The 16,255-nt window shown below is 40.7% G+C and overlaps 1 protein-coding gene across 1 annotated transcript in view; it reads right to left on the bottom strand.

The window, feature by feature from the left end:
- The window catches only part of LOC136331947 (zinc finger protein 420-like), a 335,310-nt gene that overhangs the window by 123,136 nt on the left and 195,919 nt on the right, over positions 1-16,255 (bottom strand).

Below are 16,255 nucleotides of genomic sequence, written 5' to 3'. Positions count from 1 at the left end.
GTATATAAAAATGCCTCTGATTTCTGAGTATTAATTTTATATCCTGCCACCTTGCTGAATTCATTTATCAGGTCTAGTAGTTTTTTTCTTGCGACTTTAGGGTTTTCTATATACAATATCATATCATCTGCAAATAATGATAGTTTTCCTTCATCTTTTCCAATTTGGATGCCTTTTATTTCTTTTTCTTGTCTGATTGCTGTGGCTAGGACTTCCAGAACTATGTTGAATAAGAGTGGTGAAACGGGGCACTCCTGCCTTGTTCCTGATCTTAAGGAGATTGCTTTTAATTTTTGCCCATTGAGTATGATGTTGGCTGTGGGTTTGTCATAGATGGTTTTTATCACGTTGAGGTATGTTCCCTGTATTCCCACTTTGCTGAGAGTTTTGATCATGAATGGGTGCTGGATTTTATCAAATGCGTTTTCTACATCTATTGAAATTATCATGTGGTTTTTCTCCTTCCTTTTGTTTATGTGATGAAGCACATTGATTGATTTGCAAATATTGTACCAGCCTTGCCTCTCAAGAATAAATCCCAGTTGATCATGTTGTATGATTTCTTTCTTTCTTTCTTTTTTTAATACCCTCACCTTCTCGATTCTTTTTTATTTTATTTTTTATTTTATTTTTTTATTTATTCATTTTAGAGAGGAGAGAGAGAGACAGACAGAGAGGAGAGAGAGACATGGGGGAGGAGCTGGAAGCATCAACTCCCATATGTGCCTTGAACAGGCAAGCCCAGGGTTTCGAACCGGCGACCTCAGCATTTCCAGGTCGATGCTTTATCCACTGCGCCACCACAGGTCAGGCCTGATTTTTTTCATATATTGCTAGATTGTTCCAGATTAATTTTTGGAAGACTATATGTTTCAAGTAATTTTTCCATTTTATCTAGGTTGTCTAGTTTTTTGGCGTATAGTTCTTCATAGTATTTTCTTACAATATTTTGTATTTCTGTTGGGTTAGTTGTTATTTCTCCACTCTCGTTTCTAATTTTATTTATTTGAGTCCTCTCTCTTTTTTTTTTTGGTGAGTCTAGTTAAAGGTTCATCAATCTTGTTTACCTTTTCAAAGAACCAGCTCCTGGTTTCATGATCCTCTGTATTGTTTCTTTAGCCTCTATGTCATTTATTTCTGCTCTGATCTTTATTATTTCCTTACTTCTACTAGCTCTGGGCTTTACTTGCTGTTCTTGTTCTAGTTATTTCAGATGTAGGGTCAAGTTGTTTATTTGAGCTTTTTTTAGCTACTTGAGGTATGCCTGTAATGCTATAAACTTCCCTCTCAGGACTGCTTTTGCTGTGTCCCATAAATTTTGAGTTGATATGTGCTCATTAACGTTCTTTCTAGAAATTTTAAAACTTCTTCTTTGATCTCATTGTTTACCCATTCGTTATTTTTTTAAATTTATTTATTAAATTTAATGCAGTGACATTGATAAATCAGGGTACATATATTGAGATAAAACATCTCCCGATTATTTTGACATTTGATTGTTCTGTATACCCCTCCCCCAAAGTTAAATTGTCTTCTGTCACCTTCTATCTGGTTTTCTTTGTGCCCCTCCCCTCCCCCAACCTCTCTCTCCTTCTTCACCACATACCCCCTCCCCCCACCCCCACCCCCACCCCTGTTGCCATCACATTCTTGTTCATGTCTCTGAGTCTCATTTTTATGTCCCTTCTATGTATGGATTCATGTAGTTCTTAGTTTTTTTCTCATTTACTTATTTCACTCCGTATAATGTTATCAAGGTCCATCCATGTTATTGTAAAGGATCAGATGTCATCATTTCTTATGGCTGAGTAGTACTCCATAGTATATATGTACCAAAGCTTTTTAATCCACTCGTCCTCTGACAGACACTTGGGCTGTTTCCAGATCTTCGCTATTGTGAACAATGCTGCCACAAACACGGGGTGCATTTCTCATTTTGGAGTCTTTCTATGGTGTCCTTGGGGTATATTCCTAAAAGTGGGATAGCTGGATCAAAAGGCAGTTCGATTTTCAGTTTTTTGAGGAATCTGCATACTGTTTTCCACAGAGGTTGCACCAGTCTGCATTCCCACCAGCAGTGCAGGAGGGTTCCCTTTTCTCCACATCCTTGCCAGCACTTATTCTGTGTTGTTTTGTTGATGAGCGCCATTCTGACTGGTGTGAGGTTGTATCTCATTGTGGTTTTAATTTGCATTTCTCTAATGATTAGTGATGTTGAGCATTTTTTCATATGCCTGTTGGCCATCTGTATGTCCTCTTTGGAGAAGTGTCTATTCATCTCTTTTGCCCATTTTTGGATTGGATTGTTTGTCCTCCTGGTGTTGAGATTTATGAGTTCTTTATAAATTTTGGTTATTAACCCCTTATCAGACGTATTGTCAAATATGTTCTCCCATGGTGTAGTTTGTCTTTTTATTCTGTTCTTGTTGTCTTTAGCTGTGCAAAAGATTTTTAGTTTGATATAGTCCCATTTGTTTATCCTGTCTTTTATTTCACTTCCCCATGGAGATAAATCAGCAAATATATTGCTCCAAGAGATGTCGGAGAGCTTACTGCCTATGTTTTCTTCTAAGATGCTTATGGTTTCACGGCCAACATTTAAGTCTTTATCCATTTTGAGTTTATTTTTGTGAGTGGTGTAAGCTGGTGATTAGTTTCATTTTTTTGCAGGTAGCTGTCCAATTTTCCCAACACTATTTGTTAAAGAGGCTGTCTTTACTCCATTGTATTTCCTTGCCTCCTTTCTCAAATATCAGTTATCCATAGAACTGTGGGTTTATTTCTGGGTTCTCTGTTCTGTTCCATTGATCTAGATGCCTGTTCTTATGCCAGTACCAGGCTGTTTTGAGTACAATGGCCTTGTAGTATAACTTGATATCAGGAAGTGTGATACCTCCCACTTTATTCTTCTTTTTTAAGATTGCTGAGGCTATACGTGTTCTCTTTTGGTTCCATATAAATTTTTGGAATATGTATTCTATATCTTTGAAGTATGTCATTGGTATTTTAATTGGTATTGCATTGAATTTATAGATTGCTTTGGGTAATATAGACATTTTAATGATGTTTATTCTTCCTAACCATGAGCACGGTATATGCTTCCACTTGTTTGTATCTTCCTTGATTTCTTTTATCAATGCTTTGTAATTTTCCAAGTACAAGTCTTTAGTCTCCTTGGTTAAGTTTATTCCTAGGTACTTTATTTTTTTGGTTGTAATTGTGAAGGGGATTGTTTCCTTAATTTCTCTTTCTGACTGTTCATTGTTGGTGTATAAAAATGCCTCTGATTTCTGAGTATTGACTTTATATCCTGCCACTTTGCTGAATTCATTTATCAGGTCCAGTAGCTTTTTGACTGAGACTTTAGGGTTTTCTATATACAATATCATATCATCTGCAAATAATGATAGTTTTACTTCTTCTTTTCCCACTTGAATGCCTTTTATTTCTTCTTCTTGTCTGATAGCTGTGGCTAGGACTTCCAGGACCATGTTAAATAAGAGTGGTGAAAGGGGGCACCCCTGCCTTGTTGCTGATCTTAAGGGGATTGCTTTTCATTTTTGCCCATTGAGTATGATGTTGGCTGTGGGTTTCTCATAGATGGCTTTTTATCATGCTGAGGTATGTTCCCTGTAATCCCGCTTTGCTGAGAGTTTTGATCATGAATGGGTACTGGATTTTATCAAATGCTTTTTTTGCATCTATTGAAATTATCATATGGTTTTTCTCCTTCTTTTTGTTTATGTGATGAATCACATTGATTGATTTACGAATATTGTACCATCCTTGCCTCCCCAGAATAAATCCCACTTGATCATGGTGTATGATTTTTTCCATATATTGTTGGATCCGGTTTGCTAATATTTTGTTGAAGATTTTAGCATCTGTATTCATCAGAGATATTGGCCTATAATTTTCTTTTTTTGTGTTGTCTTTGCCTGGTTTTGGAATCAGAATTATGCTCGCCTCATAAAAGGAGCTTGGAAGTCTTCCTTCCTCTTGAATTTTTTGAAATAGTTTGAGAAGGATAGGAGTTAGTTCTTTGAATATTTGGTAGAATTCTGTTGTGAAGCCATCAGGCCCTGGACTTTTCTTTGTTGGGAGTTTTTTGATAACTGTTTCAATCTCCTTTGTTGTAATCGGTCTGTTTAGGTTCTCTGATTCTTCCAGATTGATTTTTGGAAGATTGTATGTTTCAAGGAATTTGTCTATTTTATCTAGGTTGTCTAGTTTTTTGGCATACAGTTCTTCATAGTATTTTCTTACAATATTTTGTATTTCTGTTATGTCAGTTGTTATTTCTCCTCTCTCATTTCTAATTTTATTTATTTGAGTCCTCTTTTTTTTTTTGGTGAGTCTAGTTAAAGGTTCATCAATCTTGTTTACCTTTTCAAATAACCAGCTCCTAGTTTCATTGATCTTCTGTATTGTTTCTTTAGCCTCTATGTCATTTATTTCTGCTCTGATCTTTATTATTTCCTTCCTTCTACTACATTTGGGCTTTACTTGCTGTTCTTTTTCTAATTCTTTTAGATGCAGGGTTAAGTTGTTTATTTGAGCTTTTTCTAGCTTCTGAAAGTGTGCCTGTAATGCTATGAACTTCCCTCTCAGCACTGCTTTTGCTGTGTCCCATAAATAATTTTGAGTTGTTGTATGCTCATTGTCATTCGTTTCTAGGAAGTTTTTTATTTCTTCTTTGATCTCATTCTTAATCCATTCATTATTTAACAACCTGCTGTTTAGTTTCCATATGTTTGAGAATTTTTGAGCTTTTCTGTTGTGATTCATTTCTAGTTTCATGCCGTTGTGATTGGATAAAGTGCTTGATATGATTTCAGTCCTCTTAAATTTGTTGAGAGCACTTTTGTGCCCTAACATGTGGTCTATCCTAGAGAATGTACCATGAGCACTTGAAAAGAATGTATATTCTGCTGCTTTAGGGTGAAAGGTTCTGAAGATATCTATTAAATCGAGTTGATCTAGTGTTTCCAATAAGTCTGCTGTTTCTTTGTTAATTTTCTTTCTTGAGGATCTATCTAATGATGTTAGTGGGGTATTGAAATCCCCTACTATTATAGTATTGCTGTTGATCTCGCCCTTTAAATCCATCAAAGTCTGCTTTATATATTTAGGTGCTCCTATATTAGGTGCATAGATATTTATAATAGTTATATCTTCCTGTTGGATTACTCCCTTTATCATTATGTAGTGGCCTTCTTTATCTCTTACTATATCCTTTGTTTTAAAGTTCAATTTGTCTGATATAAGTATTGCTACCCCAGCTTTTTTTTTCATTTCCGTTTGCATGAAACATTTTTTTCCATCCTTTTACCTTCAATCTATGTGTGACTTTTGTTCTAAGGTGTGTCTCTTGTAGACAACATATGTATGGGTTCTGTTTTCTTATCCACGCAGCTACCCTATGTCTTTTGATTGGCTCATTTAATCCATTTACATTTAAGGTTATTATTGATATGTAGTTGTTTATTGCCATTTTCTTCTTTAAAGGTGTATTTTCCCTCTTTTTTTTTTTTTTGCTGTATTCTTTTCCCACTTTGATCTGTTTACACCAGGCCCCTTAATATTTCCTGCAGCATTGGTTTGGTTTTAATGAATTCCTTGAGTTGTTTTTTGTCTGGGAAGCTTTTTATTTCTCCTTCTATTTTAAACGATAGCCTTGCTGGATAAAGTAGTCTTGGTTGTAGGTTCTTGTTCTGCATTACTTTGAATATTTCTTGCCATTTCCCTCTGGCCTCAAGTGTTTCTGTTGAGAAGTCAGATGTCATCCTTATGGGGCTCCTTTGTAGGTGATAACTTTTTTTTCTCTTGCAGCTGTTAATATTTTCTCTTTATCACTTAGCTTTGGTATTTTAATTATGATGTGTCTTGTTGTAGGTTTCTTTGGGTTTCTCTTTAATGGAGTCCTCTGTGCTTCTTGGATTTGTGAGAGTTTCTCTTGCATTAATTTAGGGAAGTTTTCAGCTATGATATGATTGAACAAAGTCTCTATCCCTTGTTCTTTTTCTTCTTGTTCAGGAACTTCTATGATGTGGATGTTATTTCTCTTCATGTTGTCACAGAGCTCTCTAAGAGTTTCCTCTGACTTTTTGAGTCTTTTTTCTCTTTTCTTCTCTGCTTTCATGCCTTCATTCCAGTTGTCCTCGAACTCGCTGATTCGATCCTCTGCTCTATTTATCCTGTTTTTAATTCCTTCCATTGTGGTCTTTATTTCTGATATTGTATTTGTCGTCTCCAACTGATTCTTTTTTATACTTGCTATTTCTTTATTTAGGTTTTCAAACTGCCCCTCCATTGTTGTTTTAAGATCCCTAAGCATCCTTACAATCATTATTTTGAACTCCGCATCTGGAAGTTTGATTATTTCCATATCACTCAGTTCATCTCTCGAAGGTGTCTCTTGCGGTTTCATTTGGATTGTACTACTTTGTCTTCTCATCCTCTTTTTTGTTTTGTTTTATTTGTAGAGTTGGTTGAGTCTAGGCTTGGTGTTGTCTGCCTCCAGGTTTCAGTTGTGTTATTTCTCGGTCTTCTTGGGTTGGTATCAGCTGTTATCTGTAATCCACTTTCAGATTTGGGCATCTTTGAAGTCTTGATTTGTTTGTTTTCTTAACAGATGATAGTCTTGTTTACTGATCTCAGCAGGGGGCTTCCTTGAAACTGTATCCAGGAATGCAGTGGGTGTAACCTGAGACTCTGAAGGCCTCTTTAGCCAGCTAGACTCACTGGGGGCAGGGTGTTTTCTCAGCGTCAGTAGGGGGAGGTGTATCTCAGATCTCCATGGAGACCTGAGTTACTGCCCCTCCTCCCCACTTCTTGTTTTCAGCTGTGTCTTGTTGCGCTGATTGGAGCTGGAGAGATGTCTGGAGATCTCTGATCCGGAAGCACTTCAGCTCTCTTTTGTGAAAGGTTCAGTCCCTCCCCCAGCTATGGCCACCTCCAGCACGATGAGTCAGCCCTTTTAGCTCCTCTCCTGCATTCCTTATCCCCTCACAGTCTGTCCCTCTCCCTGTCCTCTCCACCTGGGAGATAAGCTGGTCCTTTCAACGCACCTCGCTCCCTGGTCGCCAGGCAAGTGGCTGTGAGCAGTAGTTTCTGTTCCCCTCCCTCCGAGATCCTCTCTGGGCTCTCAGCCCCCCCTCCATTCCGGCAAGCAGAGGAGGTTCAGGGGTTCCCTATCAGGACTCCTGTGATTTCCTCTTTGCTCCTTGGTTTTTGAGAGCCATTCTTGAAGTTCAGAGTTGGTTTTTCATGCTGATTTTTCCTAAATTGATTTGTATTCCAGTTTGGTGGTGAGAGCTGGGCGTCTGTGCATCCGCCTACTCCGCTGCCATCTTTTTCTCCTACCTATTCATTACTTAATAACATATTATTTAGTTCCCAAGTGTTTGAGTATTTTTCAGTTTTTCTGTTGTCGTTGATTTCTAGTTTTATGCCATTGTAATCAGAGAAAGTGTTTGATAGGATTTCAATCTTTTTAAATTTGTTGAGACCACTTTTGTGCCCTAACATGTGGTCTATTCTAGAGAATGTACCATGAACACTTGAAAAGAATGTATATTCTGCTGTTTTAGGGTGAAAGGTTTTGAAAATATCTATTAAATTGAGTTGATCTTGTATGTCCTTTAAGTCTGCTGTTTTTTTGTTAATTTTATTTCTTGAGGATCTATCTAGAGATGTTAGTGGGGTATTGAAATCCCCTACTATCCTAGTACTGCTGTTGATCTCACCCTTTAAATCTCTCAAAGTCTGCTTTATATATTTAGGTGCTCCTATATTAGGTGCGTAGATATTTATAACGGTTATATCTTCCTGTTGGATTGCTCCCTTTATCATTATGTAGTAATCTTCTTTATCTCTAACTATAGTCTTTGTTTTAAAGTTCATTTTGTCTGATATAAGTATTGCTACCCCAGCTTTTTTTTAATTTCCATTTGCATGAAATATTTTTTTCATCCTTTTATCTTCAGTCTATGTGCACCTTTTTTTTAAGGTGTGTCTCTTGTAGACAGCATATGTATGGGTCCTGTTTTCTTATCCATGCAGCTACCCTATGTCTTTTGATTGGATCATTTAGTCCATTTACATTTAAGGTTATTATTGATATGTAATTGTTTATTGCCATTTTATTCTTTAAAAGTGTATTCTGCTTTTGCTATATTCTTTTTCTCCTTTGATCTGTTTACAACAGGCCTCTTAGCATTTCTTGCAGCCTTGGTTTGGTTGTAGTGAATTCGTTGAGTTTTTTTGGTCTGGAAAGCTTTTTATTTGTCCTTCAATTTTAAACAATAGCCTTGCTGGATAAAGTAGTCTTGTTTGTAGGTTCTTGTTCTGCATTACTTTGAATATTTCTTGCCATTCCCTTCTGGCCTTAAGTGTTTCTGTTGAGAAGTTGGAAGTCATCCTTATGGGGGCTCCTTTGTAGGTGATAGTCTTTTTTTTCTCCAGTAGCTTTTAATATTTTCTCTTTATCACTTAGCTTTGGTATTTTAATTATGATGTGTCTTGGTGTTGATTTCTTTGGGTTTCTCTTCAATGGGGTTCTCTGTGCTTCTTGAACATGTAAGATGTTTTCCTGCCTTAATTGAGGGAAGTTTTCAGCTATGATATGCTTGAACAAAGTCTCTATCCCTTGTTCTTTTTCTTCTTGTTCAGGAACTCCTATGATGCGGATGTTATTTCTCTTCATGTTGTCACAGAGCTCTCTTAGAGTTTTCTCAGACTTTTTGAGTTTCTTTTCTTTTTTCTGCTCTGTTTCTGTGCCTTTACCTTGTTTTCTAACTCGCTGATTCAATTCTCTGCTTCATCCATCCTGCTTTTAATTCCTTCCATTGTGTGCTTCATTTCTGATATTGTATTTGTCATTTCTGACTGATTCTATTTTATTATTTCAATGTCCTTTTTTATATTTCCTATCTCTTTATTTAGGTGTTCATAATGACCATCTATTGTTGTTCTAATATCTTTGAGCATCGTAACAATTGTTATTTTAAACTCTGCATCATCTGGTAATTTGGTTATATCTGATTCATTCAGGTCCTTTTCTGGGGATTTCTCTTGAATCATTTTTGTTGCATTTCTCTGCCTTCTCATTTTCTCTGTGTAAAGGAAGGTTTTGGCCACTGGAGTCCACTGGGTGTGGCCTCTGTTTCCTAGGTATGGTCTGTCTGCAAGCCTGCCACCCCCTCTGCTGTTGCTGCCTAGGACGTTCAGGTATGGGTGTTGCTGGTGCCTGCCCACTGGGGCTGTTGCTGTGGTTTCTGCTTCTCATTCATGGGAGTGGCTGTGATCACATGCTTGGGTGTACAAGCCTTAGTGGCCTTGGCCTTTGCTCTGCCCCTGTGGGTGGCGTGATGCTTGGCCCTGAGGGCAGTGGTGAGCACCTTTGCTCAGCTGTGGGTCTCCGCCTATTTTCGGGCTATTGCTCTGCCCTTGCAGGAGGAGCCCACTCGTGAGATGGCTGCAAGTCTTGGCTCCACAGGTCAGGTAGGACTGCGTATCCACGCTCAGTACTGGGACTCTGCCTGTTCTGGGTTTTTGGCTCCACCCCCAGTGATATTTCACCATGTCATATTAGCTTGGCCACCCTAGGGACCCTTTAAATATTTCCCACATGGGTCACCACTTTTGACTTCCCTGGCCTCCATCTTTCCTGTGGGCCAGGGAACTTCGCCAGGCAGGATGCACTCTGTACTAAATAAAGCCTTTTGTTACTCCACACTTCGTGGCTCCAGCCCCTTCCTTCCTTCTCAGCTGGGAAAAATACCTTACATTTTGGTGCCGAAAACCCAGGAGGAGTTTGAAGTCCGCAAGGACCGCTCCTCTTTCCTTCCCCTCCGAGAGAAAACCCAGAATCTCTGACCGTCCACCCACTTCGGTGCCCGGTGCGGTAAGTCCCCTGCTTCCAGCCTTCCTCTCAGTTCTTTCCGCCGAGACTCCCTGTCTGAAACTGTAGCTACGTCAGGGCAGTCTTTCTGTTCCGAGTGCATATGCTTGTGGAGATGTCCCAAGCATATCTTTATTTTGTTTTTTGTTTTGTTTTTTTTTTTTCAGGCACAGAGAGAGAGAGAGTCAGAGAGAGGGATAGATAGGGACAGACAGACAGGAACAGAGAGAGATGAGAAGCATCAATCATCAGTTTTTTGTTGCGAGACCTTAGTTGTTCATTGATTGCTTTCTCATATGTGCCTTGACCGCGGGCCTTCAGCAGACAGAGTAACCCCTTGCTTGAGCCAGAGACCTTGGGTCCAAGCTGGCGAGCTTTTGCTCAAACCAGGTGAACCTGTGCTCAAGCTGGTGATCTCGGGGTCTCAAACCTGGATCCTCTGCATCCCAGTCTGATGCTCTATCCACTGTGCCACTGGCTGGTTAGGCCCAAGCATCTTCACTTTACCTTATTTGTCCGTGGCCAGAGCTTGAGTTTTAGGATGCTGATACTCAAATCTGACCACTCTGAGGACTGAGGGCGGCTGTGGGGGCACAGGAATCTCCCTCCCTAAAGAAGAAGAAACTGTTCTTCTCTGCTGTGACCAGGCCACAGAACCCACTGAATTTGCCTCCTGAAGGGACTTTTGGTGTTAACACCCTCACCAATTTAACTATCACTAAAAAAGCTGGGAACTGATTGGAGATCTCTTACATACATGGCTTCTAATTATTTGTGCACCCATCCTTAATCTCTGTGTTGCCTATTCCACCGTGCAGGACTTTTTCTGGCCAGAGAAACCTCACCTAAAACCTCCACTCCTGATCTTTCCTTCTCTGTGGACTCCCAACTCTCTCTCCCTTTTGTCTGACCCTTGGGGGCGCCCCTCTCTTGGGACTTCTCTGGTCCCTCTGTGGACCTCTTTTGTGCTTGGGTCTCTTTCCTTTGAGAGCCCCCTCCCCTCCCTTTGCAAAATTCTGTTTCTTATTCACCACTACCATCTCTCTTTCTTTTCCCCTTCTGGTCAGGGGCCCTTTTCTTCTCCACTGTGTTCTTAAACCCCTCCTCCATCAGGCTGTTCTCAGCCTGGCATTGGCTCTTACACCAGTTTTCAGGACGTCCAACCCCAATTTTCTTGCAGGAAGTTATGACCCTGTCTTGCCTTTGGCTCCAGTGTTTCCTGCAGAATCTGGGTGCCAGGCTCCACATGAGCCCCCCTCCTTTTATTCTCAACCCCCCAAACCCCTATCTGGGATCTCTGAACATGGCATTTAAAGTTTTTAATGGTCCTGGCCCTGGCCGGTTGGCTCAGTGGTAGAGCGTCAGCCTGGCGTGCAGAAGTCCCGGGTTTAATTCCTGGCTAGGGCACACAGGAGAAGCGCCCATCTGCTTCTCCACCCCTCCCCCTCTCCTTCTTCTCTGTCTCTCTCTTCCCCTCCTGCAGCCGAGGCTCCATTGGAGCAAAGATGTCCCGGGCGCTGGGGATGGCTCTGTGGCCTCTGCCTCAGGCGCTAGAGTGGCTCTGGTCGCAACAGAGCGACGCCTCAGAGGGGCAGAGCATCGCCCCCTGGTGGGCATGCCGAGTGGATCCTGGTCGGGCATATGCGGGAGCCTGTCTGACTGCCTCCCCGTTTCCAGTTTCGAAAAAATGAAAAAAAAATGTTTTTAATGGTCCCAACTAGTAGAAACAGGCCAAGGCTGTTTGCCAGGCCCACATGCAGCAGAACGTAACACTCCAAACCCCAAACTCTTGTGGCAACCCTGAGACCAGCAGAGCCACCAGCAGCTTGCTTTAAATGTGGCAAACGGGATCATTGATCCTGGCAGGGCCTCTGCCCATGGCTGCCCACTGAGCCCTGCCCTGACTACAAACAACCTGGTCACTGGCGAAGTGATTGCCCCTTTGTGCAACAGGCTTTTCCTCAGCGCCTCTACATGGAGGACAAGCCGCCTGAATGGGAAGGCCAATGCAGCCAGGTGGGTGCATTGCTCAAGCTTCTGGGACATGGCCTGGACTCGGAGAACTCAGGGTATCCTGCAACAAGTGGGTAAGTCCATCTCATTTCTTGTGGACATGGGGTTACCTTCTCTGTTTTGCCATCACACTCTGGACCTCTAGTTCCCTCACAGGTCTCGGTTATGGGAATGGATGGGACCCCTTCCTTTCCCTTTTTACGCCACTCCTGACATGCAGTTTTGCCTCAAGCTTGCCTCCTTACGGGACCACTGGCAGTTGGAACCACTGGACTCCATCCATCTCCAGTTCACCAAAAGGTTGGACCCTGCAAATCCCCCTATAACTCCTCTTTTTTTTAAATCCTTACAGGACCGCACCCATGAAATTTCTCCAGTCACGGCCAAACAGATGTTCCTCCTGACATCCCTCAAAACCACCACCTTCCAATCTCCCCCTCTCCACAATGCCCCTAATTAGCAGGAAGTAGCCAGATGAATAAATGGTGCCCCTTTTCTATTTAACACAAAAGGTCAGAGTGTAAGGTCAGTGGATAATGGGAAAGGTCAGACCTGCGAACTTTGTCTAGGACCACCCACAACCAAGTGCGCCAAAAGAAACTTCCCAGGAATGCTTTGGGAAAATGAGACTGTCTGCCAGCCAGTGAGATTTCACCATGTCATATTAGCTCGATCAACCTAGGGACCCTTTAAATATCTCCCACATGGGTCACCACTTGCGACTTCTTTGGCCTCCATCTTTCCTCGGGGCCAGGGAACCTTGCCCAGTGGGATGTGCTCTGTACTAAATAAAGCCTTTTGTTATTCCACACTTCATGGCTCCGGCCCCTTCCTTCCTTCTCGGTGGGGAAAAATACCTTACAACGACATTTTTGCTGGCTTGAGCCCAAAGTTTGCTGGCTTGAGACAAAGGCTGCTGACTTGGGCAAGGGATCACTGACTCAGCTAGAGACCCTGGGTCAAGGCACACATAAGCAAGCAGCTAATGAACAACTAAAGTGCCACAGCTATGAGTTGATGCTTCTTATTTCATCTCTCTCCCTTCCTGTCTGTCTGTCTCTGTCTCTCCTTTTTTCTCTTTCTTTTGCTTAAAAAACCCACAATTTTTTTTTTTTTGTATTTTTCCGAAGTTGGAGACAGGGAGGCAGTCAGACAGACTCCCGCATGCGCCCAACCAGGATCCACTCCGTCCATCTAGGGCATTGCTCTGTTGCAACCAGAGCCATTCTAGTGCCTGAGGCAGAGGCCACAGAGCCATCCTCAGCAACCGGACAAACTTTGCTCCAATGGAGCCTTGGCTGCGGGAGGGAAAGAGAGAGACAGAGAGGAAGGAGAGGGTGAGGGGTGGAGAAGCAGATGGGCATTTCTCCTGTGTGGCCTGGCCGGGAATTGAACCCGGGACTCCTGCATGCCAGGCTGATGCTCTACCACTGGGCCAACCTGCCAGGGAAAAACCCCCACAATTTGATAGTGATAAATATTGCATGTTCTGTGTCCTTAAAAATGTATTGTCTCTTCTTTTATAATACAGGAATTACTTCACTGACTCACCTAGTTTCTGTATTTATGAAGTTTTTTAAATCTTCAATAATTTTGAGTCCTTTCTTTATTTCCTTCCTTCCTTCTTTCCTTTCTTCCTTCTTTCATTCCTTTCTTTTTTTTTTTTTTTGAGAAAGAGATGGAGAGAGAGACAGTAAGATACAAGAACACCGAGCTGCCCCTGTCTATTTTCTTACTGGGAAATCAAACTGGCAACCTTCATGCTCCAGGACAATGCTTCAGAGCTTTCTGGCCAGGGATTAATTTTTGTTGCTTTTTCAAGAGACAGAGAGAGGAAGGGAGAATGAGAGGAGGGGGTGGGAATCATTTGCTGTTTCATTCGGTCATGTATTTTTTGGTTTGTTCCCATGTATGCCCGTACCAGGAATTGAACTTGCAAACTTGTTGTTTCAGCACGATGCCCTTAACCAAGTGAGCTAACCAGCTAGAGCCAATTTTGAAGTCTTTCATAATCTAAATATTGGCATCTGTTTTATAATGAGAAAAGAGAAAGACATATGTCAAATATTTTTTTAATTGTTTAAACAGTCTTTTCTCTCTTCTAAATATGTTTATTTCACTCCCTCCTAAATTTTAGAAGCAACAAAACTTCCCAAAACAAAATGAATCTTGAATTTCATTGACAAATGGCCTTCCTCCAAATGTTTTGAGTTTGATAAAACATTCTAGGAGCCCTGTATTTATTTGCTTGTGAACATGAGTGTGCACATGAAATGTCTTTCATACCAACATGGCTGATGGAAATACTATGCAACAGTGTATGAACTTTATAATCTGCATTTCACAGGTCCCCAAAACTTTTACAAACGTCAAATAGATTTTAAAAAATATATTTAAAAATCACCACATGAAATGATTTCATGGAAGCATTACATTGAACTTTCAGTACTATCAGAATCAGCCTAAGAGATGAAAACTATTATGTATATTAGCATAATCAAGTTAAAAATCTGTAAAAATTGTTTCTTAGTTTTCACACCTGGAAAGAATCTCTCCTGGTGTCAAACAAGCTTTTCAATAAAGATAGGAATCTTTTTATCTATTCTTCATTAATGACAAAATATCACAGTTATTACAGTTAGAGAAAAACTATAGAAATATTCAGTTTGGAAGGACTTTCATTAGGAAGAATTTATACATTGGGTAAATAATAAAATATGATCAATAAGAGGATGTATTTAGTCAAGAGACTAACAAAAATTATTCAGCATCAGTCAATATACATCACGGAAATACTTTTTTTAAATGAGATTTGAATTAAAAAATATATATTGCATTTACAGAGAGAGGAGAGAGAGAGAGACATCCACTTGGTCAATTTATTTATGCATTCATTTGTTGATTCTTTTTTTGTTCAGTGACAGAGAGAGACAGGAACAGGCAAGAAGAGAGATGAGAACCATCAATTATTTGTTGAGCTACCTTAGTTGTTCATTAATTATTTCTCATATCTGCCTTGATGGGAGGGGTATTTTCCAACTGAGGCAGTGAACCCTTGCTCAAGCCAGAGACCTTAGGGTCAAACCAGCGACCTTTGGGCACAAGCCAGTAACCAGGGGTCATGTCTGTGATCCCATGCTCAAACCTGTGACTCTGTGGTCAATTTAGTGAGCCCTCACTCAAGCTGGCAACCTCAAGGTTTTGTACCTTGGTCTTCTGTGACCTAGGATAACACTCTAACTACTTTGCCATCACCTGGTCAGGCCATGGGTTGATTCATGTATGTGCCCTGACCAAGGATCAAACCCACAACCTTGGTGTATTGAGAAGATTCTTTAACCCCCTGAGCAACTGGACCATGGCCATCTAGAAAAAACTTACAAACAATATGTGTGTCAACATTCAATCCTTGGGGCATCATCACAATGTTCCTTAATTTTTTTTATTGATTGATTTCTAGGAGGGTGTGTAGAAACACAGATATCTTGTGCCCCTCATTTGTGCTTCATTGCTTGCTTCTTGTATGTGCCCTATCAGAGTTACTGCAACATTGGTGTATCAAGGTGAAATTCTTTCTTTTTCTTTTCTTTTTTTTTAACAGAGACAGACAGGAGTGAAGAGAGATGAAAAACATCAATTCTTCTTTGTGGTTCGCTAGTTGTTTGTTGATTGCTTTCTCATGTGTGCCTTGAAGGGGGGGGGCTACAGTGACCCCTTGCTCAAGCCAGTGATCTTGGGCTTCAAGCCAGTGACCTTTGGGCTCAAGCCAGTGACCATGGGGTCATGTCTATGATCCCATGCTCAAGCTAGTGACCATGTGCTCAAGCTGGTGAACCTGTGCTCAAGCCAGATGAGCTGTGCTCAAGCTGTCCACCTCGGGGTTGTGAACCTGGGTCCTGTACATCCCAGTCCAGTGCTCTATTGACTGTAGCACTTCTTGGTCAGGCAGAATGACATTCTAACCAACTGAACAACTCAGCCAGTAGCTCATTATTATATTAACTTTGGGGGGGGGACCATACAAATTTTATGAGTAATTATATTTAAGTCTTACTGAACATTACCTTATTCAAATTCAATGACCAACAAAGTATTATCACCAGTGAGAAAGGTAAAGAGGAGTCTAGAACAACAGGTGTTTGAGCACCTTTCCTTTTTTTTTTTTTTTGCTGTCTCCACTCCTGATTGGTCAGTTATAAGACCCTGCCCACTCAGAGGCGAATTAAGGTTGGTTGAGGCCCCAGGACAGAAGAAAATATTGGGCCCCTTAAAAAAAAGGATAAATAAAAATACATGTTAATCATATTTTTAAATAAAAACTTATGTACTATTGTTTTA

The sequence above is a fragment of the Saccopteryx bilineata genome, chromosome 3, assembly GCF_036850765.1.
Source record: "Saccopteryx bilineata isolate mSacBil1 chromosome 3, mSacBil1_pri_phased_curated, whole genome shotgun sequence".
Lineage (NCBI taxonomy): Eukaryota > Metazoa > Chordata > Mammalia > Chiroptera > Emballonuridae > Saccopteryx > Saccopteryx bilineata.
This window is presented reverse-complemented; position numbering and strand designations above follow the sequence as displayed.